The sequence below is a fragment of the Pantherophis guttatus genome, chromosome 12 (assembly GCF_059756535.1).
Source record: "Pantherophis guttatus breed Tessera chromosome 12, ASM5975653v1, whole genome shotgun sequence".
NCBI lineage: Eukaryota > Metazoa > Chordata > Lepidosauria > Squamata > Colubridae > Pantherophis > Pantherophis guttatus.
In genome coordinates, this window is record NC_142074.1 from 23,540,036 (window position 1) to 23,566,648 (window position 26,613).

General features: G+C 42.8%; 1 long non-coding RNA gene across 1 annotated transcript; it reads left to right on the plus strand.

The window, feature by feature from the left end:
- The first annotated feature begins 830 nt into the window (after nt 1–830).
- Nucleotides 831–15,488, plus strand: LOC132709658 (uncharacterized). Its single transcript, XR_009620641.2, has 3 exons — nt 831–890; nt 1,628–1,806; nt 14,856–15,488. It is a non-coding gene; the product is annotated as an uncharacterized LOC132709658 (long non-coding RNA).
- Nucleotides 15,489–26,613: the final 11,125 nt, after the last annotated feature.

Here is a 26,613-nt window from a genome sequence, read left to right on the forward strand (position 1 = left end):
CTCTCCTTCCTTCCTTCTCCTTTTACTTCCCTCTCTTTTTCCTCTGTCCCTCCCTTCCTCCTCTCCTTTCTTTCTTCCTTCTTTCCTCCTTTATTTCCTTGTCTCTTTTTTCTCCCTTCCTCCCTCCTCCCCTCCCTCCCTCCCTCCTGAGGAATGCCTTAACCAGCTTCATTGATGGCATCAGAAGGATCTTCCATTTGGGCCAACAATATCTGATGTGAAAAACTCCAAAAAGATTCTCCTTGGCTGAAGCTTTGCAGTTCTTTTAAAAGCCCAGCTTCATAATATCAGTTACCAATCAGTTATGATTTAAATGAGAGAGGAAAAATAAAATAAAAATGAATTTGGTTTATTGAACTAAGTTGCTTTGCTCTACTGATCTGGAACTGAATGTATTTTTCTAACTGTCTGCCTTATCTTTTTTTTTTTTTAATTGCTCTTTGTTGATTTTTATAATTGCTTTTAGCAAGTCTTTCTTATTAGGTTTATTGTAATATTGATCTTTTGTTTCGGTGTTTTGTTACATTCATGTTTATTGTATTTCATCTTCAGCTCTCCTGAGCATTAGAGACAGAAAGATGAAATATAAATATAACAAATAAGAGCAAGGCAGAAGTGTGTGTGTGGGGGGGGGTGAAGGGAGGGAGGGGGAGAGAGAAAGAGAGTGGGGGTGGGTGAAGAAAGGGAGAATATCTGTACTTTTGGTAGGGATATTTTCAGCTCAGTGACTAGAGATTTGGAAGGGAGGGAGGGAGGGAGGGAGGGAGAGGGAGGCAGGAAGGAAGGAAGGAAGGAAAAAGGGAGGGATGGAGGAAGGCAGGAAGGCAAAAAGGAAGGGGGAAGGAGGGAGAGAATGGTGGGTGGAGAAAAGGAGAATACCTATACTTTTGGTAGGGATAGGACAGAATGAAAATTCTGTATCTATTTTCAGCTCAGTGACTAAAGATTTGGAAGGAAGGAAGGAAGGAAGGAAGGAAGGAAGGAAGGAAGGAAGGAAGGAAGGAAGGAAGGGGAAGGAAGGAAGGAGGCAGGGAGGGAGGGAGAGGGAGGCAGGAAGAAAGAAGGGAGGGATGGAGGAAGGCAGGAAGGCAGGAAGGAAGGAAGGAGGGAGGGAGGAAGGAAGGAAGATGGGAGGCAGGAAGGCAGGAAGGGAGAAAGGGAGGGAGGGAGAGGGAGGCAGGAAGGAAGAAGGGAGGGATGGAGGGATGGAGGAAGGCAGGAAGGCAGGAAGGAAGGAAGGAGGGAGGGAGTAAGGAAGGAAGATGGGAGGCAGGAAGGCAGGAAGGGAGAGAGGGAGGGAGGGAGAGGGAGGCAGGAAGGAAGAAGGGAGGGATAGAGAAAGGCAGGCAGGCAGGAAGGAAGGGTGGGAGAGTGGGAGAGGGAGGCAGGAAGGAAGAAGGGAAGGAGGGAGGAAGGAAGGAAGGTAAGTGGGAGGGAGGCAGGGAGAGGGAGGCAGGGAGGAAGGCAGGAAGGCAGGAAGGCAGGAAGGCAGGAAGGCAGGAAGGAAGGAAGGAAGGAAGGAAGGAAGGAAGGAAGGAAGGAGAGAAAGCAGGCAGGCAGGCAGATAGCAGATAGGAAACTCCTGGGTGCCTTTGATGTATATTCAACAACCCTGTGTCTGTCTCAGATCTGAACTTTCATTGCATCCTGCTGGAGAAGTCGAAAAGAAAAGACGATGGAGAGCCTCCAGATTCAGAAGTGGCAGCCTTGTTAACCGGAGGAGGTTGTGAAGGAGGAAGTGGGGAATGACAGCGAAGGGATGAAGCACTTCTCTCAAGACAGATGGGATTTTCAGGTCATAAGAAGGTAAGATAAGGACACTAAGTTAGAACATTGTGCTTCTGTCTGCGTGCCGGGATTTAAAAGAGATTGATTGGAGTGGGTCTCATTGCTCAGAGTTTTTGCCATTGTCATCTGCCGCCACCCCCATCTCTTGGCGTGGAAGAGACACTCATAGAAATTGATCCCTTCTGTTGTTTTTTTCTACTGAATTATGGACCCCTCCAAATCTCCTAGAAGATAATATTCCTCCAAAAGAAGCCAGGTGACCATGGACCTTTGAATGTTCATTTGTCTCTTCTGGTATTTTATTTTTATGTTTAATTCCCCTCTCTGCCAGGTGGAAAGAAGGATATAGGATGCTTTGTGAAAATGTGGAGCTTCTGACAGATTAAATGTCTCCTCGTGGTTAGAAAGTCTATCTTAGGGAGGCAGCCGTAACTCATGGGAAGAAAATACAACTGTCAGCCCTTGACATCTGCAGAGGAATTTCTTGCAGGTTAACCATGGAATGACTTGGTACAAAAGGGAAGCTTGGTATAAAAGAGAGTTATGCGGCATAAATCCCAGTGTTGTCTTCCCATCAAATCAATCTTTGTATTTCTACAAGTCCAAGGAAATTGATTGTGTGCGGAATGGGAGACAACTTCCCATGGCCAACTCACTATGGGACGACTTGTTGCGGTTAACTTGCCACAAGACAACTCGCGTGGGACAATTCAACATAGGATAACTCAACACCGCTGTTTCTTTGACATTATTTTAATTTTGGCATTCACATTTCAGTTTGTCCCTTCTTTTGCATCCTTTCCTTAATGATTCAATTCTGTCCTTTCTTTGACATTTGTGAGTTGTCCCCTAATGAGCTGGCCATGTCAAGTTGGCCATGGCTAGTTGGGATGGTGAGTTGGTCGTGGCAAGTGGGCCATGGCAAGTTGACCATGGTCAAGTTGGCTGTGAAAAGTTGGCCATGGCTACTTGGCCATGGCAAGTTGACCATGATGATTTGGCTGTGGTAATTTGGCTGTGGCAAGTTGGCCATGGTGAGTTGGCTGTGATAAGTTGGCCATGGCGAATTGTCCTAGACCCAATTATGTGGCTATGAGAAACATGGAAACTGATGTTTCTCTGTGTTTTAACACGTTGCTTTTCATTCAACAACATTGCTGTGTTTTGGGTCTCTTCCAACCTGTCTACATACATCTCAAATAACACCATGTAATTCAGGATGTTGAAGTCTACTTGATGACACTTTTGAATGATGAGGTTTTTGGAAACATCCTCTTGTCCTTGGTTTCCGTCCAAAGTGGCTCCTGGACTCTGTACTTGCAACACAGTGTGAGTTTTTCCTCGCCTATTAAAATTGTCCCAACATGAGTCACCTTTTCCTTGCTCTCTTGATGCTTCATCCTCCCCTCCACTGATCATCATAGTTTGAAAGACAAGAGATGAAAAGGCTTCCTGCTCTTACTTGACTGTCACTAAGTGTTGTATCTTTTTATTCTTGATGAATGTATTTTATTCTCCTTATGTACACTGAGAGCAGATGCACCAAAGACAAATTCCTTGTGTGTCCAATCACACTTGGCCAATACAAAGAATTCTATTCTATTCTATTCTAAAAACAAAAAATGGATCTTGGTAGATATATCAAATATATCTCTATGCCATTCAGGAGAATTCATGTCAATTGGCATGAAAAGAAGTCCAGAATGGTTGACCTCGATGGATCCAGTCGGAATATCAGGTGGACCTCTAAGTAACTGATCAATATCGGCAGTCGATGAAGGTCATTCCCTTTAATAGAAAGATGCTGGGCACATTTTGAACTATAGATAGCAAGCTCAATTCAATACGCAAACTATTGCTATTTTGTTTTGTTTGGCCAAGAGAGAATTAGCACTCTTTTATAGGCTACATTTCATATATTTGTTGACTGAAAAGTTGGAAAGGATTTGGGACATCTCCTAGTCTAGCACACACACCCCACCCCGTCCCATGCAAGAAATGGACAATTCCAGTGAAGTAGCAGTCTGATCCATTACTAAACAGCTCTCATTTTTAGGGTTTCCCCCAAAAAATCTTCCATCTTTTGGAAGAGCTTTGAAGAATTCTGCCCTATCTTCTCATTTCTCCATGGTATTCATGACATACTTCAAGATGACAGCCCAAAGTTATGTGGGATAAAACTACATTTATGATAAACCTATTTTGTGAAAGGTACCGTATTTTTTGGAGTATAAGACTCACCTTTCCCCCCCTAAAAGTGGGTGAAAATTTAGGTGCGTCTTATAAACCAAATACGAGCATTTTTGGCCTCCTGTTCTGCCCCAGCTACGGATCCCAAAGAACACAGCACACACAAAATTTGTACAAAACTTAATTTACTAAAATAACTCAGTCTTTTTCAAAACAAAGGCTGTTAATAAACTTTCTTAACAGCCTACAAGAAACCAAAGATAAAGTAATCACAATCTTACGAAGGTTGGCAGAAAGCCCAGAAGCAATGTGCAGAGAATCCAGACGCGAAGTAGAGTGAACTAAAGTTGTTCCCTGCAAATTGCTTCAGTTGGCGTTCCTCCTTAAATAGGCTAATGGTGTGGCCAATTAGCCCCAAGCCTTACTCTCGAGGAGACCTCCTCCTGAGGAAACACTCCTGCCTTTTGGCAGCTCTGTGCGCCCATGCATCGAGAAGAGGCTCCTCCTCTTCATCGTCTTCACTTAAGGGAGCTTCTGGAGGTTCTGAACGCCCTGGCTGAATCTCCGCCTCTGGCACCACATCTTCTCCAGCCTCCTCATTGTCTGACTTGGCTGCCAGCTGCACAGGCTGCTGGCGCAACACCACACCAGCCTCCTCGCTGTCAGAATCAGCTACAATCCACACAGGCTACTGACAGACCACAACACCTCCCAAGTCCTCCATGTGTTGCATTTTTGCTCTCCCTGGCCTATAGAAGCACTCTGCAGTGCTCCACATGGCCCATTTTAATAAAAAACAGGTCCGTTTTTTACCAAAAATAAGCCGTGCAGAGCACTGCCTGGAAGGGTGAAAATCAGAGACGGGGAGGCCAAAAACTATTTTTTTCTTGTTTTCCTCCTGTAAATTTAGGTGCATCTTATAGTCCAGTGTGTCTTATAGTCCGAAAAATATAGTAACACCTACATTCTTTCAATCAAATTATAAATCTTCAATATCCATTTTCTTCCTTAGCTTTTCTAGCCTCCAGACTAAGTGCAAATCTTTTCTCTGGTTCCTTCCTTGCTTAAAAAGAAACCATCAGGATTGCATAGATTTTTGGGCTTCCTGCTAAGCCAGTCTTGTTGATAGTTGTCTCTTGAGAAACCGAGTAGAAGCCAAAGCTACAGCTCACTGCTTCCCCTGCCCAGTTCACCACCCTTGACTTGAAAACGTAATTGGAATTTCTTTTGGGTAGACTGAAAAGGTTTTTTTTAAAAAAAAAACCACCAGAAGACAATGCCAAACAGTTGCTATCTTGGGTCTACTCATGTCCATTTGTCACTGGGTTTGAGGTCCTAGGTTTGCCACTAGATTCACAAGATGGTTTACTTATTTTATCCCACATTTAAAACAAGCCTGCACAGATGTTCTGGACTTTTTATATGTAAAAGCTCAGGACTGATTTCAAAGTTGGGTTTTATGGTTTCTGAACTCTTGGTTCCAAGCTCAGATTTTGGCCACTTCTCTCAGTTGGTGCTGTTGGGAGATGTTTTTATAAGCAGTTTGACTTGAAGACATAAATATGAAGATGAGCAAAGGATCCATTTGGACCAGGCAATTGAAAGGTAACGTATTAAGAGAGAGTCTAGTTTAGTTATTATAGCAGTTTTCTTCATGGAAAGTTGCCTGTGTTTGTGTTTGTGTGCATATTTCTTTCTCCATCTCCTATCTCCATGTCCATCTTCATTTCCATCTCATCTCATCTCATCTCATCTCATCTTCATCTCTTCATCTCCATCTTTCCATTTTCTTCTCTATCTTTCCATTTCCTTCTCCATCTCCAACTCAACTCCATCTTTCCATTTCCATTTCCTTCTCCATCTCCATCTCAACTCCATCTTTCCATTTCCTTCTCCATCTTCATATCATCTCCATCTTTTCATTTCCTTCTCCATCTTCATATCATCTCCATCTTTCCATCATCTTCTCCATCTCTATCTCCATCTTTCCATTTCCTTCTCCTTCTCCATCTCATCTCCATCTTTCCATTTCCTTCTCCTTCTCCATCTCAACTCCATCTTTCCATTTCCTTCTCCTTCTCCATATCATCTCCATCTTTCCATTGCCTTCTCCATCTCCATTTCCATCTCCATCTTTCCATTGCCTTCTCCATCTCCATCTCCTCTCCCTCTCCCTCTCCATCTTTCTCTCTACGTGGAGTGGCATTCTAATCCATGAATGAGAAGGAAAAACAGCCTATCTAAGTAGATCCGCAAGTTCTAATTGCAGGGCTATTTTCGTGCAAAACCTCTGTATCTTAAAGAAGATATGCCTCTAAGTCAAACATTTCAGATCCCCAAGGGTTAGCCCCGAGGAGTTGCACTGGGAATTCTCTGAAACTGCCGGTGGAGAACATGTTCCTTCTCTACTAATTCAGGGTCTCTGAAGTTATCGTCCTGGCAACGCTGAGCTTGAGATAATGCACTTGCTTAGCTAACTAATTTCTTCCTTAGGATGCATTGCAGTTAAAAGCTATGAACTTTGTTTTCTACATTTTTAGCAAGATTTTTATATACATATACTTAGTAAAAAAAAAAAAAAGCGCTCTCCCTGTGCTATTTTGAACCCCCACCCCCAGTTGATAAGATTTCTGTGCTGGGATCTGATATACGTCCCAGAATTCGTTCTGTTACTCTAATGAGCTGTTTGCTTGATATTCGAAAGGGACATACTGTGCATTTCCCGTAATGTTTATATGATTAAAATGAAATCTGCTTTACTTCTACCATTGCATTTCTCTGTCTCCAATCCATCTAAGAAACCCTGCACGGTGGCAGTTCTCTAATTCTCTGGAGTCCAGAGACGACTGCATGCAATGAATATTATGGGCAGTTTTTTCATAAATAGAGGGGTGGGTGGGAATGAATATAGTGTAGTTAAATAGCTTCTTTCTTTGCTAGACTGTTAAAGATGACAATGGTTTCGTTCTATAGTGCAAATTCTCCCGAAATAACTAGATTAGATCTTCTAGATCAAGTCTAGATCACGTCCCCAAATCATTTTTTTTTTTTTGTTAAAGAAGGCCCATCAAATTTTAACATTTGAAACTAGAGGAAGTGTTCAACTTACAACAGTTCATTTAGTGACCTTTGCAAGATGGACCTCCCCTAGTTTTTCTCATCATCAAACTAGACATACCCAGTTCCTGCAACCATTCTTAATTGTTTCTGGAGCGCTGCACTTTGATATGGCCCAATGGGCTAATCAATAAATAAAGATTGATTGCAACCATTCTTCATATGTTTTAGCCTCCAGTCCCCTCATCATCTTTGTTGCTCTTCTCTGCACCCTTTCTAGAGTCTCAACATCTTTCTTACATCGTGGCGATCAAAACTGGATGCAGTATTTCAAGTATGGCCTTACCAAGGCATTATAAAGTGGTATCAACACTTCACGTGATCTTGATTCTATCCCTCTGTTGATGCAGCCTAGAACTGTGTTGGCTTTTTTGGCAGCTGCTGCACATGGCTGGCTCATATCTCAATGGTTGTCCACTTATTTAGAACTTGGCTGATATTTATTGGGTGGGGGGGTTTCCATCTGAAATCTCTTTGTCATCTCAAGGTTTGGTGGAAACAAATTCTCACTTCATCTTACTCTATTAGATAGGTCTACCTCAACCCCAAGGAGGAAAATTGATTCTAATTTGACATATTGTGATTTCTCACTCCTGGCTAGGTCATTACTGTACTCGACCTAGATACAGCCGTGGCTGTCAGCTGCAATTAAACTGATTTATTGCTACTCGTGCCTAACCACGGGAATGTTCTCAGCTAAAGGTTAGCGCCTGCCAGGAGTTAGATAAGGGTCCACTGAAGGGAAGTTGGACTTTTGTAGCTACGTAGGGATTCTAGGCTGATTCCCTCTTTTACCTCCACCTCCAGAGTCTGCAACTCCTTCCCTTGCAGTAGCTGCACTTAAACAGAAGATTTGGGATTTAGATCTCCTAAATGACAAAACCAACCATTTTCATTCTCACTATGATATAATTGCATGTTCATGCTCCTTGTTGGAAGCTTTTGACCCTGGCTTACCATCAGTGATGAAATCCAATTTTTTTTTTTTTACTACATGGTTCTGTGAGTGTGGCTTGGTGGGCTTGGCAGGGGAAGGATACTGCAAAATCCCCATTCCCTCCCCACTCCAGGGGAAGGATACTGCAAAATCCCCATTCCCTCCCCACTCCAGGGGAAGGATACTGCAAAATCCCCATTCCCTCCCCACTCTGGGGAGGGAAATATCACCAGCCAGAGGTGATATTTGCCGGTTCTCCAAACTACTAAAAATTTCCGCTACCGGTTCTCCGAACTGCTCAAAAGTTCTGCTACCTGTTCTCCAGAACCTGTCAGAACCTGCTGGATTTCACCCCATGCTCACCACCCATTGTCTCTTGGATCAACAGAGGACTTGGTTCCTTCCTCAAAATTTAACATGGGCAACCACTAAAATGCCATCCTATTCTTAGCAACAGCTACGATTGTGGGAATCTGTCGGTATGTCCAACAGATTCCCACTCATTACGAATAGTTTCAGTTGTGATTTTCTTTAACCTTGTAAGTATTGTGTGTTTGTTTTATTGGGCTGGGACCATAAATACCTAAACAAATATTTTATTTTCATTGGATTTCTTACTTTATGAACTGCAATTTCTGTTTGACCTACTTTTACATCAGCACATATATCTTTCCAAAAATATCTGCGGGGGGAAAAAATATGCTCCTTCTCATGCATTATTTTCCTAATGAGCATCGTTTTCATCCGGCACGGGTTTTGCAACTAATTTTCTCTTCCCCGCCCACCCTCCCTCCCATTATAAATTGTGTTTCTCCTAATTTAGTTTTGGGAGGGAAGGTGAGGGAGCTGTCAGCCGCGTAGCAAAATTTTGAGAAAGCATTCCTCTTGGGACGTTGAAAATTGGTTTATAAATACAAAATTCTGAAGGAATGAATTCCTCATCCATCTCTTTCGGGAGGTGGGTAAAAATATTATGTAGCAAAGGCCCGAATTCAATTTACCGCTGCCTTGCCTATATATATTTTTAACTGGGTTACGTATTTTGAGCATATCGATCCAAAATATGAATAGGATAGGGAAATAGAGAGCCACTTGCTGAGATGGGCAGCCGTATATATAGAGAATAGAATAAAATAACAAAGTTGGAAGGGACCCCGGAGGTCTTCTAGTCCAACCCCCTGCTTAGGCAGGAAATCCTACACCACTTCAGACAAATGGCTATCCAACATCTTCTTAAAAATTTCCAGTGTTGGAGCATTCACAACTTCTGGAGGCAAGTTGTTCCACTGATGAATTGTTCTAATTGTCAGGAAATTTCTCCTTAGTTTTAGGTTGAATCTCTCCTTGATTAGTTTCCATTCATTGCTTCTTGTCCTGCCTTCAGGTGCTTTGGAGAAGAGCTTGACTCCCTCTTCTTTGAATATCTCCCTGAGATATTGGAAGACTGCTATCATGTCTTCCCTGGTCCTTCTCTTCATTAAACTAGACATACCCAGTTCCTGCAACCGTTCTTCATATGTTTTAGCCTCCAGTCCCCTAATCATTTTGGTTGCTCTTCTCTGCACTCTTTCTAGAGTCTCCACATCTTTTTTTTATAGCATGGCAACCAAAATAAAAGGTTCTCAGTATACATGCCAAACAACAAAGTAATAACAACCATAACAACAAAATAATAATCATCATAGTAAGGATATCAAGAAGAGATGGTAGTGGAACAGATCAGAAGGATAAAAGCACTACAGCCTTACTACATGGGTAAATATACTTAGACATAAGACAGGACGGTGGGAATTAGGTGTTCCACAGATACATATATATTCCCCTGTTGTTGTTAGTTGCAAATTTGTGTCTGACCCATTGCGACCCCATGGACAACTTTCCTTCAGGCCTTCCTGTCCTCTACCATCCTCTAGAGTCCATTTAAGCTCACGCCGACTGCTTCAGTGACTCCATCCAGCCACCTCGTTCTCTGCCGTCCCCTTCTTCTTTTGCCCTCAATCTTCCCCAGCATTGGGCTCTTCTCCAGGGAGTCCTTCCTTCTCATTAGGTGGCCAAAGTATCTGAGTTTCATCTTCAAGATCTGGGCTTCTAAGGAGCAGTCAGGGTTGATCTCCTCTGGGACTGACTGGTTGGATCGCCTTGCAGTCCAAGGGACTCGCAGGAGTTTTCTCCAGCACCAGAGTTCAAAGGCTCAATTCTTTAGCGCTCAGCCTTTCTTATGGTCCAACTTTCACAGCCATACATTGCAATATGGGAAAAACATAACCATATTCCCCAAAATCCATGCCAAATTTGATCTCATTCTTGTTTCCAGTGTTGGCGCATTCACATATAAATTGAATAAATAAATAATTTACAAGACATCTCTGCAGATATGAATAAAGGGACAAAGCAAAAACTGAGACAGATCTTGACCTTTGTAAGGGACTGTCTCCCATGTGGTGGCAACCATGTCCAAAGAATCAGAAAGGAATATGCTTTTAGGAAAATCTCTCTTTCTTTTCTTTTAAATTCTTGAATCTTGGCTATGTTCCCTGACTGGAAAAGAAATGATGGATGGATCTTTTCCGTACTTGATTGGTCCCCTCTGACTAATGGTTGAGCTTCATCTGTGATGGATGGAAGTGCCAATATTACTTACTTAAGGCTAACTTATTATCTAAGCAGGTCACTGTTGTAAGAGATAAGATGGGTGTTGGGAGGAGAGAGAGCTGGTCTCCAGCTTCATGGCAGCAATTAGTAATCCTTCTCTTATTAGCATTTTTGTTACAGTCAGCAGCTCCTGCGACATTATTTTTTTAATGGCCACCAAGCAAATATCCATGTTGACTCTCAGCGTACCATCTGTCATACCCCTCAGAGGGATACAGAGGGGGTTGATGACTATCGGAACAAATTATAATGGGAAGCTATCGATTCTCTAGAGGAGCTGCGATGATGTTGAAACCTTGAGCATGCCAATGTTGGAAATGTTCTCTGAATTGCAAGGCTTCCCAAAGAAGGTGGCCCATTCTCTATGTAAAAAATACGACATACCTGTATCCGAAAAGCCATGGGAGCACAAAGTGGAAAAAGTTACCGAAAATGAGACAGTGCAGATCTTGTGGGATTTTTGAATACAGACGGATTGTCATTTGGAACACAACACGCCAGATATCACGGTGCAGTTTATTGACATCGCTGTGCCAGGAGACGCCAGAGTCGAAGAAAAAGAACTGGAAAAAAAATCATGAAATATCGCGACCTGGCCATCGAAATTACACGGCTATGGATTTTATTCATTCATTCATTCATTTATTCATTCATTTATTTATTTATTTATTTATTTATTTATTTGTTCGATTTAGAAAAGAGCCTTGGTAGTACAGTGGTTTAATGCACCCTGTTATTAACACAGCTGCCTGCAATTTCTGCAGGTTCAAATCTTACCAGGTTCAAGGTTGACTCAGCCTTCCATCCTTTCCAAGGTAGGTTAAATGAGGACCCAGTTTGTGGGGGCAATAAGCTGACTTTGTATAAATATACAAAAGTATAAAGGCTATTGCTTAATGCACTGTAAGCCGCCCTGAGTCTCCGGAGAAGGGCGGCATATAAATCAAATTAAAAAAAAAAATATGCTGCCCTTCACCAGAGACTCAGGGCGGCTTACAATGCGTTAAGCAATAGCCTTCATACTTTTGTATATACCTGCTTAGTAGGGCTTTCGCCCCCACCCCCCCAAGCATTGTTCTTTTTTTATACAAAGTCAGCTTATTGCCCCCACAATCCGGGTCCTCATTTTACCTACCTTGAAAGGATGGAAAGCTGAGTCAACCTTGAGCCTGGTGAGATTTGAACTTGCAGTAATTGCAGGCAGCTGGTGCTATTTAACAGCACTTTAGTCTGCTGCGCCACCAAGGCTCTTTCCGATGAAACATGTAACAGTGATACCCATTGTCCTCGGGGCACTTGGTACCAGGTCCAAGAATTTTACAAAACACATCAAGAAATTGCAGCTTCCTGCAATAACACCAGCGGAACTGCAAAAAAACTGCGCTACTCGGAACATCATATATTTTAAGACGATACTTGGTTGATACCTAGGACCCTGGCAGCAATCCGTATCAACCATTAGCACCAGTCAATGGTATTTCTAACACATTTTTAAATGATCAGTTGACTTGAGTTTCATGTTTAATGAATAAAAGAGATAATAATAATGATGATGATGATGTATTATTTCCATTGCTTATTAGCTGACTATTTTAGTACCTATATCTTTATAACTTTCATACATAGTTCAGCTGCTTACTAATATAGATTTTCTTTGCCATTCCAATTCATCTTGTATTTAGATTCTCTGTTTGTGTATTCTATCGGGTTTCTCTATTCTTTTAGAAGCGCTCATTTCTTCTGCTTATGGGCACTGTAAGTTCTCACTGAAAAGCGTATGATCTAATAAAAAGTCATTTGTTTGCTTTAAATTAAGCCATTTTCTTTCTTTTTCTTTTCTTTTTTTTTTTTAAAAAAGGTTGATTTCTAAAGAAATATTTATAATGGACAGGAAAACAGGGGGAAAAAACAACCTTTGTTGGAATTGCACGTAGTGGACACTCTCAGAGACTAAAATTCCAGGTGTTAGGCTGACTTTGTTTCAGAAGCCAAAATGATCTGAAAGAAAGAATCTAGATATACAGTCAATGGGACCTTTTATATTTTCCTAGGTGTTTTTCTTCTTTATTTTATGCTGGGTTAAAAGTCTGTCTTTCTCTGTACGTGCCTATGTGTTCCTTGTCTATGTATTCTGACGTTGATTATGCAAAATGCAGCATATGATTTGTAAAAGCTGCTATTCGATTTCTAACGTTAAGAACATTCCCTTCCACGTTAGATTTTTACGTGGTTTGACTAGATGAATAGATCAGCTCAGCATGTTCCTTATCCTACCTGGGCTTCAACTAGAACATTTGTACTCATTGTGAAAGGAACACTAGGAGCTGGAAAGAAGTGATGGTTTTTTCCCCAGATGCAAACGTTTGTAGCTTCCAACCAATTCTACATAGCTCTAAATAGACACTGCAAACCTTCCTTCCTTCCTTCCTTCCTTCCTTCCTTCCTTCCTTCCTTCCTTCCCTTCTCTCACCTTTCTTCCTTCCTTCCTTCCATCCTTCCCTCCCTCCCTCCCTCCCTCAATCCATCCTTCCCTCCTTCCGTTTCTCTCATCTTCCTTTCTCCTTTCCTCCCTCCCTCCTTCCCTTCTCTCAACTTCCTTCCTTCCCTCCTCTCATCCTCCCTCCCTCCCTTCCCCCCTTCCCTTCTCTCATCTTCCTTCCTTCCCACCCTCTCTCCCTCCTTCCCTTCTCTCAACTTCCTTCCTTCGTTCCCTCCTCTCATCCTCCCTCCCTCCCTACTTCCTCCCTTCCTTCCTCCTTCCCTCCCCTAATTTTATTTACACTTCCTGCTTCTTTTTTTCAGAGCCTTCCTTCCTATTTCTTTGTTCAGTTGCTTTGCTCGGAGCTTCTGCTGTACACGATGGAGGGAAACGTTGGACAGATTTATTTGAAGGTTCATATCCCTGAAATCATCGCAGGGATAAAGTGATGGGCTTGGAGCTTAACTGGTTGGCAGATCAAACTCACTTGAAAGCTTATCTGGATTCTGTCACCAAAGGTGAATCTTCTAACTCCTTCTTTTCCCCCTATTCGTGTCCTCGGTCTCAAGATTTGAAGAGATAAGCTGCACTGCAATGCATACAGAAGAGTGACAGAGATGGCTGTGTGTCTAGGACTGTGCCAGAAAATAGATACAGATCTTCTGCTTCTAAAGATGGACCGCTCACTGTCCTCTCAAGCAAAGATGGCTGAGCCATAATACCCTAAATTCTATTGCAATGGCTGCTGAAATCCTCAAATCCAAAGCTTACTGTTGGCCATTCCAAAATGCTGAATGGACATTTCAGTGAACAGGTCTGTCTCTGCCTGATCGTAAGACCGGAAGAGACTTCTGCATGTAATGTGATTTTTGAACAAATGGCCATTGGAACGTGTAACCTTTAGCTAATGTCTTCATGCCACTTTCAATGCATGGGCCTTTGAAACATGAACAATCTCTCGGTGATGGAGTACCGAAAACAATTAAGCATAACTTGTCAAAATTAATAGGAGAGCTGGTGCCTTTGTTGCAGCTCATAAGAGCAATTAGAAGCAAGTAATTTTGCTAAGTAGATTTGGGGTTTATGTGGAAGTCTGGCCACACTAAATAACTTAGACTTTAAGCATACAGCATATGTTTAAGCATATACTTACTATCTATCTATCTATCTATCTATCTATCTATCTATCTATCTATCTATCTATCTATCGTTGTTGTTAGTTGCAAATTTGTGTCTGACCCATTGCGACCCCATGGACAATGTTCCTCCAGGCCTTCCTGTCCTCTACCATCCCCAGGAGTCTATTTAAGCTCACGCCAACTGCTTCAGTGACTCCATCCAGCCACCTCATTCTCTGCCGTCCCCTTCTTCTTTTGCCCTCCATCATTCCCAGCATTAGGCTCTTCTCCAGGGAGTCCTTCCTTCTCATTAGGTGGCCAAAGTATTTGAGTTTCCTCTTCAGGATCTGGCCTTCTAAAGAGCAGTCAGGGTTGATCTCCTCTAGGACCGACCGGTTTGATCGCCTTGCAGTCCAAGGGACTCACAGGAATCTTCTCCAGCACCAGAGTTCAAAGGCCTCCATTCTTTGGTGCTCAGCCCCCCACAATCTGGGTCCTCATTTTAGCTACCTCAAAAGGATGGAAGGCTTATTACGCCTTCATTTAACGTTGTGTTTTATATTTTATATTTTAGGCTGTCTGGTAAGCCTTTATTTTCATCGTGATGCTTCTGACACGGAAAAAAAAAAAGAAAGAAAAGAAAAGAAAGATTTCACAAGTGAGAGAAGCTATCAAGAGCCCACTTCTTCTTGAATTTTGCTTTGAAGAAGAATAATGTCAACGCAACCTCTTCTCATCAAAGGGCAAAAACATTGCCGACAAAGCAGGGACAAGTCACACAATGCTACAAAATGTGTTTGAGTCACCGGGCAACCCCACGCCAACATTTTCCAGCCGCCCTTTAAGACTGCCTGAAACATAAAGCAAGTTCATAACGTGAAGCCTAGCATTTAAAATCTAATTTGCCACTACCCAATTACTCTCCGCAGAGGCTCAGCAACGTGGTGCGTAGGATTCACAGTTTGCTCACATTTTGCCCCGGCTGCTGATTCAATCTTCTTCTTTTGCTCCAGTAGTCACTCCGACGTCTTGCTGGGATGAAACGAAATTCGCATTTAGCTCTTCGGTCATGAACCACCCCCCATTGAAAAATCGCAGTGCCGAATGCATATTCATGGCCCGTGCCATACATATTGAAAGATATCTGGAGAAAGTAGCTTGGCGCAGAAATCTGAAATCTTGTGTTTTCCACGCCAGTCACATTTTGTATAAGGGGGTGGGGGGTGGGGGGGGTGTCACAGTTTCTCTTTCCCTCCTCTACGTATCCCTTTGATGATCCAAGGGCTTGTTTTCTAAGATCACATATGTGGGTGTTGGTGCAGGAAGAGAGGGACGCTATAATTCTTTCCGAAGTCGTTCTAATGGCAAGTAAAGAGAACTCATTTGTCCAAATATATTTACACATCATTGTATGAATTGGGTATTGGTAACCAAGAAGTGCAAAATCTCAATTTCAAATGCTACCCAGTATTATATTTATATCTCTATCTCTCTATCTATCATCTCTCTCTCTCTCTATCTATCTCTCTATCTATCTATCTCTCTATCTCTCTATCTCTCTATCTATCTATCTCTCTATCTATCTATCTAACTATCTATCTATCATCGATCTATCTGATCTATTTTTATTTTTATATTTCTCTCTCTCTCTCTCTCTCTCTCTCTCTCTCTCTCTCTCTCTCTCTCTCTCCATCTCTCTATCTCTCATCTATCTCTCATCTATCTCTCATCTATCATTCTATTTATCTATGGTCTATGGTCTATGGTCTATCTATCATCTATCATCTATCATCTATCATCTGTCTATCTATCTATCTATCTATCTATCTATCTATCTATCTATCTATCTATCGTCTAACCTGCAGATGGATTAGAGAACAAACTAAAGTGTACAATATGATCAAAAGACTAAAAGAATAGAAATGGCAATGGGTTGGTCGCATAGCAAGAAGAACTGATGGCAGGTGGATCGAAGCGGTCCTAGAATGGATCCTGCTTGATCAAAAGTGTCCATGAAAGAGATCTAAAACAAGATGATGGATGACATCAGCAAGTATGGTGGGCCCAAGTGGTGAGATAGATAGATAGATAGATAGATAGATAGATAGATAGATAGATAGATAGATAGACAGACAGACAGACAGACAGACAGACAGACAAATAGATAGAAAGATTAGATAGATGATAGATAGATAGATAGATAGATGACAGAGAGAGAGAGAGATGTATATATAGAGAAGTGCCTCTTGAAAAAGCACTTTTGAATGATGAGAATAATGATGTTTAATGTTAATATGGTATCATTAGTAGACGACCTGAGTCTTCGGAGAGGGCCGGCATATAAATTGAATTAATTAAATTAAATTAAATTAAATTAAAGATATTAAGAAGAAAATGAAGAGCTTTACAATGTTTAATTGTTTAATATATTATAACTTTAAGTTTAGAGAAATAAGGTGAAGATGAAGGTGAATGATATTGCAAATGGTGAAAAATGTTGCCCAGAGATGTTTGTACCTAGATGGCATACTGCTTAAGGAAAGATGGAATGTTTATATTATTGAAACTGAAAAAATAAAAAAAAACCTTCTTATATATATAAAAAAAGAAAAAGCACTTTTGGGACAGGAGATTGGAAGGTTGAAAGATTCTGTTTTCTCTTGGAGAACCCAAGAAATCTTTCTTTCTTTTTTTTCCTTTTATTTTAACAAATAGAACATTGTTCCCACAAATAAAATTTACTGTTGGAAATTTTGGATAAGAAGGACCATCCGATGGTTGATTGATGTCAGTTCCTTTGCAATGGAAATGTCTTGAGCAGTATATCACCATGCAATCTGTTTCTTGTTTCTCTTCTCTGCCTACTGAAAGAAACAACCTTCCCACACGACAAACATCACAAAATTCCAAGATGCTTTTTCCCCCTCTAGGCTGCATAGAAATAACGTCTCTTGCAATTTCTATTCTTTTATCCAAAGCATGGAACTTATGTTAGCAAATCTGGCCCCAGCTTTGGCCATTTGCAATTTTCTTAGATTTTTCCAAAACAATGAAATGTCGGGGCAATTAGAGGTTGTCTGTCAGGGTGAGATATCAACTTTTTATCAACTATCTTTAATTTTTACGCTTTATGCATATCACGAGTCCTACTGCACCAGAAAGGGGGGAAAATATATCTCCAGATAACATTAAAAAACAAACAAACAATTAATTAATAATTATATCAGTGGCATCAAGCAATTAATTCACACCCCTGTTCTTGGCTCGAGAAACTGAAAAGGGATTTCAAAACCAAACTTCCCATATGATTTTGTGCAATCTACAAATTGCCAGAGAACTCCTTAAACTTGAATGAAAAATTCTGCTCACTTTGAGCGAGGACAGAGGAATAAAGGGGGAGAGAAAAGAGATGGAAAATATTTGGCAATGTTTGCTTTGAAATCATTGAAGAATCACGTTTCGTGATTGATTTTCATTTGATGTATAAAACAGTCACAAAATGTATAACTCGAACAATAAAAAAAGGATAGAGCAAAACATTGAAGTGTTCCAAAGCTTGTAAATCAAAGGTTGGATGCAAATCTTCGCCTTAATCTGAAATGAGCAGAGCAGTTAAAAGTTTGGGTTTCATCCCAAAACCGCCCAAATTTTAACCTTAGACTGTCTACTGTTGACCTCACCCCATTCCTAAGAGGTCTGTAAAGGGACATGCATAAGAGCACCAGCGTGCCTTCCGTCCCTGTCCTAATGTTCCCTTTAATTGTATTCATTTTATGTGTTCAATTCATGCTTATATATATTATCTAATACGTAATCGACAAATAAATAAATAAAATGAAAGAGCCTGGAAAAACAACACGATCCAGGTGGCCAGGAAGGCCCACTTCCTTAGGGTCTTATGTAAAAACAGGGTGGAACAACAATTGATGACCTCCTTTTACCGGTCCACAATAGAAAGCATCCTCACTTGTTGCATCACAGTATGGCATGTCGGTCTGACAGCCGCGGATAGGAAAAAACATTACAGAGGGTGGTGAGCACGGCACAAAACTTTGTGGGCTGTCTCCTGATACAACTAGATGAGATCTCTAGGGCTCGCTGCCTTAGAAGAGTGAGGGAAATCCTCAGGGACGACTCCCACCCTGGTCATCATTTCTTTACCCTCCTACCATCGGGATGGAGATATAGAAGTAGAGCCAGCCGCACAAACAGGCTGAAGAAGAGTTTTTATCTGTGGGCTGTCAGACTTCTGAATGAGAAATAACATCATCATTACGTAGTGTGATGGACTGCACGGCCGGTGCAATTTGCAACATGTTCACACCGGTGCAATAGGACTGGGTGTTTTGTTGATATGATTTATTGGTTAGGGATTTTCTGTCTTTACTGTGAGTTTTATTGTGTTGGAGAGGAGGGGTGCACTGAGGGAGCTCAACCAACATCTCATTGTACATATGTTGTGCACTGACAATAAATATTTGAATTGAATTGAATTGAAAAGTTAGTTCAGAAGAAACTTGCCTTGCTTTCTGGTGCAGCCAACCAGCTAGCCAAGTCATCCATCCTTACCTATCAGACTTAGGATATCTGAACTCACACCGTTCCCATCTGCAAATGCCACTAACAAGTAGCTACTTCATTCACAGCCAGAGTACAAAATAATGCATAAACTCAGCTGCTTTTGGTGCAGAGCAGAGGTAGCATATCATTCATAATCTCTCAAGTATGAATTGTGATGGAAAGATTCGAGCCCCAAAAAAAATAAAAATAGAATAGAATAGTAGGGAATATGTCAGCCAGTTCCAATTAGATCAGAACATCTGATTTTTAATCTAGGCATCCACATCGGTTTGAACCTCTGAATCTGAGGATTTTACAGATTAACAGAGGTCGAAGGGACCTTGTAGGTCATCTAGTCCAACCCCCCACCCAGGCAGGAGACCCTTCACCATTTCTGACCGATGGCTGTCCAGTCTCTTCTCGAAAGCCTCCAGTGATGAAGCTCCCACAACTTCCGAAGGCAATTTCTGTTCCATGGTTTGATTGTTCTCGCCGTCAGAAATTGGATTGAGTTTAATATGGATCATTAAAATATATGGACGGTGTTGTGAATTTAAAAAGAAAGTTTTCGAATGAATTCGACACTCCAAAAGTGTCCAAAAGGTTTAGTGATTCATAGCACTGAATATTCATAAAGACGTATTGAATTGTTCAATGCAACCAAAGAATGGAGCTGATATGATCTTTCTACACTCAGCAATAGCAGACACATGAGTGATTTGAATAAATGGGGGGGAAAAAAAAACAGGTGATTTGCTAAAACATTTCACGGTCCTATCCATCCATAAAAACCTTTTGCAAGTTTGATTAGGTTATTAAAAAGACTTCCACCCCACCCCAACCTCCCATCTTCCTTCTGGCTTCTGTGTGCTTCAGTCGATCTTAATATATTTTAATCAAGAAGAACTGTATGCCAACTTGGTAGCATATAATAAAACAAGCCAGTGTGATTTGCTAATAAGCACCACACAGAGCAAGGGACAAACATGAATTATGCTGTCCAAAATAAACAAATGCTTTAATTGGAATATTTTTTTGCTTCATACTTCAAGGCTTGTGGAAAGCTGCTCTCAAAAAACCAAGAGGCGTTTTGAGGAAGAGTGGGAAAACGCCACTGTTTTGAGACTGAACTCCTCCAATGTTTTTATCTGTTGGGAATTTGTTTTGCAAACTAGAAAATAAACCCTACACAGAATAGGGGGGGGGAGGAGGAGGAGGAGGAGGAGGAGGAGGAGGAGGAGGAGGAGGAGAAGAAGAAGAAGAAGAAGAAGAAGAAGAAGAAGAAGAAGAAGAAGAAGAAGAAGAAGAAGAAGAAGAAGAAGAAGAAGAAGAAGAAGAAGAAGAAGAAGAAGAAGAAGAAGAAGAAGAATTTTGAATAATAGAAATTCACAGTCTATTGTAGGTTGGCACTGGAATTGACTAGACATTGTATCTGGAACTGGTGAATATGAAGGGAAAAGAGGAGCCTATAACAACCATTGAATGGCTAGTGTATAGAACCATGATGGTGAACCTATGACACGCGTGCCACAGATGGCACACATAGCCATATCAGTGGGCACATGAGCTCAGCTCTGCCGCACATGCGTGCGCTGGCCAGCTGATTTTCAGGCCTTCTGGGCCCACCAGAAGTTGGCAAATGGGCCATTTCTGGCCTCCGGGGGGTCTCCAGGGTGGTGGGGAAGGCTGTTTTTGCCCTCCCCAGACTCCTGGAGAGGTTCTGTAGACAGATGAGAGAGAAAAACAGGCCTACTGAACCATCACGTGCCAAGAGTGTGGTGTGTGTGTGTGGGGGGGGTCACGTGCGCATGTATGGGGGCGGGGCACATAAAATTATGGGTGTGGGCACATGCATGCATGACCTCCCTCAGTCCCCTCCCCTGGCCTGCAATGGCAAAAAGGTTAACCATCACTGGTATAGAATAATGCTACAACGGAATATATTCAATGGAGAGAGAGAGAGAGAGAGAGAGAGAGAGAGAGAGAGAGAGAGAGAGACTTTCTTTATGTGCCCTCCCTCCTCCTTTCCTTCCTTCCTTCCTTCCTTCCATCCATCCATCCATCCATCCATCCATCTCTCCCCTCCCCTCCCTTCCCCTCCCCTCCCTCTTCCTTCCTCCCTTCCATCCTTTCACTCACCCTCGCTCCCTCCCTCCCTCCCTCCCTCCCTTCCTTCCTTCCTTCCTTCCTTCCTTCCTTCCTTCCTTCCTTCCCCTCTCCTCCCTTCCCCTCCCTCCTTCTTCCTCCCTCCCTCCCTCCCTTTCATCCACCCTCCCTCCCTTCTTTCCTGCTTTCCTTCCTTCCTTCCTTCCTTCCTTCCTTCCTTCCTTCCTTCCTTCCTCCCTCCCTCCCTCCCTCCCTCCCTCCCTCCCTCCCTCCCTAGAAGGAAAGGGAGAAAACAAAAGGGAAAAATGGAAAGGAGGGTGTGAACTGAAGAGACAAAATGGAGAAACCGTGTACGAGTAGAGGTAGCTAAGATATGCATAGGAGAGAAAGGGATGGAGGGGGAAAAAAAAACTGCCAGAAAATGTACCACAGGGGCGGATGGATAAAAAGCATGGAAAAACAACTTCCCAATGCAACAACCCAATAGTGGTAGGTGGATAGGAGGAAAGGGGTGGCAAACAAATTTGTTTGTTGTGTTCTACAAGTGATGCTTCAAATAAATCTACTTGCTGTGGGGAAAGAGGGGGGGGGGAAATCTTAAGCAAATGAAAAGAATTCATTCTCTTGTTCATCAGCGAGACGGAGACCCAGCTACCTCCGCCTGGCATTGTGGATAACTGCCTCTATTAATAAACAGAGCCTAATCAAATTGCAGCATCTTGAAATGTGATTTAATTTTCCTGGGTTCTAGCCTGTGAATATTAACCAGTGGCAAATTAAATTATCCGAGAACAAATTGCACTGAGCTTCCAGACCATATCAATCCAGGTCATCCTTACCCTACTGAGCAGAAAGCTGCAGGAAAAGAAAAAAAAAACAAAAAAAATTTGGGGCAGGTAATTCGGGCTTTGGGGTTTCGTTGCAAATGAACAGCTCCTCGCCAGGGCCGAAAGGAAAATTCATTATACATCCCCAACCTTTGCCATCGCATTGCTAATGCCTGCTCTTTGACATCGCTCGGCCTGGACCTTACATCATTTAGAATGGAAGAGGTTAGGCTTCCATTCTATCGTTGATTTATCCACTCTAATTGATTAATTAATCCCATTATTTGGCAGGGTTATAGGCCACCCCGATCGGAAACAATGCTGATCTCTTCTGTTGTTGTACTAAATGGCCTTTGCCGGTTAAATTCAATGACTAAGAGTCCACCATTTCCTACCAATTCTTTTCTGCGTGTGCTTTGAATTGCTATGAAACTTTTACTTCTTCCTTGGCTGAGTACTCCTTTCCCTTTAATCGCTCAGTCGCCACCATGTAAGAAGATGTTGAGACTCCAGTCCTCTAATCATCTTCGTTGCTCTTCTCCGCACTCTTTCCAGAGTGCCGAGAAGAGCAACGAAGATGATTAGGGGACTGGAGGTTAAAACATACAAAGAACAGTTGCAGGAACTGGGTATGTCTAGTTTAATGAAGAGAAGGACTAGGGGAGACATGATAGCAATCTTCTGATATCTCAGGGGCTGCCACAAAGAAGAGGGAGTCAAGCTATTCTCCAAATAGGGCAGGACAAGAAGCAACGAGTGGAAACTAACCAAGGAGAGAAGCAACTTAGAGCTAAGGAGAAATTTCCTGACAGAACAAAGAATGTGGAACAGCTTGCCACCAGAAGTTGTGAATGCTCCAACACTGGAAGTTTTTAAGAAGATGTTGGATAACCATTTGTCTGAAATGGTATAGGGCAGTGATGGCTAACCTTTTTGCCAACGCGTGCCAGGAGCAGGGGGTCACGTGTGTGTCCAAACCCATAATTCTATGCGCCCCGCCCCATGCATGCACATGCAACACCCCCCCGCCTCCCTCACTCCTGGCCTAGGAGGGTGTTTTTCTCTCTCTCCAGGCTCCAGAGCCTTTCTAGGAGTCTGGGGAGGGCAAAAATGGCCTCCTCCCCCTCTCGGAGGCCCTCCAGAGGTGGAAAATGGCCCGCTTGCCGCCTTATGGTCCCACTGGAAGTTGGCAAACGGGCCATTTTCTGCCTCCGGAGGGCCCATGGGGGGGATGGAGAAGGCTGTTTTCGACCTCCCCAGACTCCTAGAAAGGCTCTGGATCCTGGGGAGAGAGAAAAATGGGCCTTCCCCCCCCCAAGACCCTCTGGAGGCAGGAAAGAGCCTGTTTCCCTATTTCTGGTGGGTCCAGAAGGCCCAAAAATCAGCTGAGCATGCCATAGGTTCTCCATCACGGGTATAGGGTTTCCTGCCTAAGCAGGGGGTTGGACTAGAAGACCTCCAAGGTCCCTTCCAACTCTGTCATTCTATTCTATTCTATTCTATTCTATTCTATTCTATTCTATTCTATTCTATTCTATTCTATTCTATTCTATTCTATTCTATTCTATTCTATTCTATTCTATTCTACTCTACTCTACTCTCTCTAATGGTAAATAGAAAATATATGGGTATATTTGACTTTCCTCCCCTTCCCTCCTCTAACGATGAAAGCAAACAGAGATTTAAATCTTTCGGTTGTCGGTTGTCGCATTCCCTTGCTTCTCTTCTCTTCTTGTTACGAGGTCCATAGGAAATTAAAAACAAGAAAAAAAGAAAGCATTTCACAGTGGGGCATTTTACAACTGAAATCCTTTAGTACCGGTAAACCACAACACAAACAGAGCCATTTTCTCTAGGAATCGGTACTTTTCAACGCGGAGTCTTGTTCCTATGATTTTTTTCGGTACTTTTTCTATCGCAGGGGGCCGTGGTTTCAAATAATGCAAGAAATAAGAGCGGTTTTTGAAAAGCACAGTGGGTTTCTCGGTTTCCTGACACTAAATGGACTACCCCAAGCCTCGTTTTATTTCCCCAGGCCCCACAGAAATCCTCGGGGATTTAACGAGAAAAGGAATGAAAAATTCAGCTTATTTGGTTTGTTTCTCCAAAGAACTCCGCTAACATTGCTGATGCTGCGCAAAAGCCTGAAACGGCTGGGCTCGGCAATCTGAAATACGGGTTGTCCTCGACTTACATCCGCAAGGGAGCCTTGAATTTCTGTTGCTAAGGCAGATGACTGTGAAGTGCGGTTTTCTTGCCCCACAGTTGTTAAATCAATCCTTGCAGGTGTTCAATGAGTAACACGACCAGGGGTGGGCTGCTGGGGGTTCGCAGGGGTTTGGAAGAACCTCTAGCTAAGATTCTGTGCAGTTCGGAGAACCCCTCCTGATTGGCCCCACCCCACCTTGCCCCTCCCCTCCCAGGAGTCCCTACGTGGCCCCTTTTGGATGCAGGTAAGTGCCGTGTCACTGCGTTTTTGCATTTACCAGCAGAGCTCATTATTTCTGGACTGTCAGACTTTCCGTAGCTTGCCAACTTTTGTTATCAGTAAGCTAATTACGTGTATCCGCATTCCTTTCTTTCCACTTCACACTTTTCTTTCTTCTCTTGCCAGAAAGGTCCTATAGATAGGAACTTTATAAAAATGTAACAATTAAATTTTAGATAGTTAGATGTTTTATTTTCTTTACAATAAATATGAGTTTATTAGAAGATGTGTTCCGGTTTTATTTTTCAAAGTATACACAAGGAGAACGCCACGATCCAGGCAATTAACCCAGGAAGGTAACGGGGCTAATTACTTCTGACATGCAGGGCACATGCGGAGGATCAGGAAGGGTGAAAAACTGGCCTACTGGAAGTCCGTGAAGGCTGGAAATGGGCCCATTGGAGACTACAGGAACCAGGAGTGCTACTCAAGTGACCCTGAGGACACAGATAAACCTCCAAGTGGCCTCAACCACCCTCTAAAAGGATGCAAAGGACCAGCTGTCTGCAAGGAATATAAATCCGTCCCTTCCCCACCATCCGGTTAGAGCTGAAGAAGCTTCTTCATGTCATGTTGCAAGTTAAATCAAAGCTGGCTTTGCTTAGCTATTGCACGATTCCCTTAAGGAGATGCAACGGTTCATTTGGCCACAACAGTGGCCAAAATCGTGCCCCCGCGTCATTAAAGGCAACAATTCGGCATCCAGAATGACTTATTTTGGAATCAGAGGAACTCTGGAATCTGTGAACACAACATTGGCACTAGACTATCTAGCCAATCGCTGAAGCTGTAAGTAACACTAAATTAAGATTGCTTCCAAGCGTAGATCATGTTTGGTTATAAACGGGGGTGGGATTGAAAAATTTCAGCAACCAGTTAGCTGCCCGGTTGCTGGGTGAGCGTGGCCATGGGGGCGTGGCCTACTTGGCCTCCTGCACCACAGTGGGGGGGCATTTTTGCCCTCCCCAGGCTCTGGAGGCTTTCGAACCAGCTGAATCCTAGCCCTGGTTAAAAAGTCCTGTATGGAAAAGAAGTGTACATCCATACGGTGTGGAGTGAGACTTTTGGTGCTGCTTAAAAAAATATCCAGGAAGGAAACTTAGTTCTTTTGATATTAGGCCCAACGGGATATATTAATAGCTGATGAAAATGTTAACAAGTAGTGTTCTGGCAACTGAAACGCTCAGCTCAAAACAGAACCCCTGCAATCTTGGAGCAATAAATTCACACATGGCTGGCGAGACAGACTATCTTCTCGGCATGCAACAATCAATGGGGGAGAAGCGATGCTTTTTGGGAGCATTCCTGTGACTAACCGAGTTCTGGAATTGCTTTCTTCTTCGTACTCCTCCTTGGCATGGATTATCTCACCCGGTGAGAATTTGGCGGGTGGAATTATTTTTTTCTGCCTCGTGTGACGTTCATTTCATGTTTTCCTCCAAAGTCCTTCTGGTCGGAATATTAATAGTCCCATCTTAGGGCCACATCCTGGTTTGTTTTGGAGGAAACTGAAAGGGATCTGACCCAAGGGTTGGAGAAATTCGTTGTGTGTTGCTCCGCTTCAAGGTTTTTAATGCAAAAGTGATGCCTTCAAATCAGGGCGTGAAACAAACTTTTGGAATGGATTCAGGGGTGGGCTGCTGGGGGTTCTCAAGGGTTCTGGAGAACCTCTAGCTAAGATTCTGTGCAGTTCGGAGAACCCTCAAATCCCACTCCTGGCTGGCCCCACCCACCCCTCCCAGAAGTCCCCACGTGGCCTGTTTTGAATGCAGGTAAGTGCAGGGTGCACACAGAGGCTCAGGGAGAGAGAAAAATGGGCCTACTGGAAGTTCATGAAGGCCAGAAACTGGCCTGTTTCTGGCCTCCAGATGGCCTCTGGAGCCTGGGGAGGCCGTTTTTGCCTTCCCAGAGGCTCGAGGAAAGCCTCCGGAGCCCAGACAGGGCAAAAATGCCCCCCCCCCGCCATGGTGCAGGAAGCCAACTAGGCCATGCCCACCATGTCCATACCCACCCAGCAACCGGGCAGAGAACCCCTTGCTAAAATTTTTGAAGCCCACCCCTGAATGCCCCAAGACAAATTCCTTGTGTGCCCAATCACACTTGGCCAATAAAGAATTCTATTGTATTCTAAAATGGACTCCTAGTGACTCTCAGACATGAAGAATCAGGACCACACATTAAAATACAGTTAAACTTAATTATTGCTCATGCCTATACATAGGAAACTAATCAACTAATGGTCAGCACTACATTGAAAGGATCAATGGAATTCAAGAGCAGTTGGGCTTAGACACTGATGGGAATATAAGGATGCCGGACTAATTACTCTCTTGACTCCACCCCTCGACTCT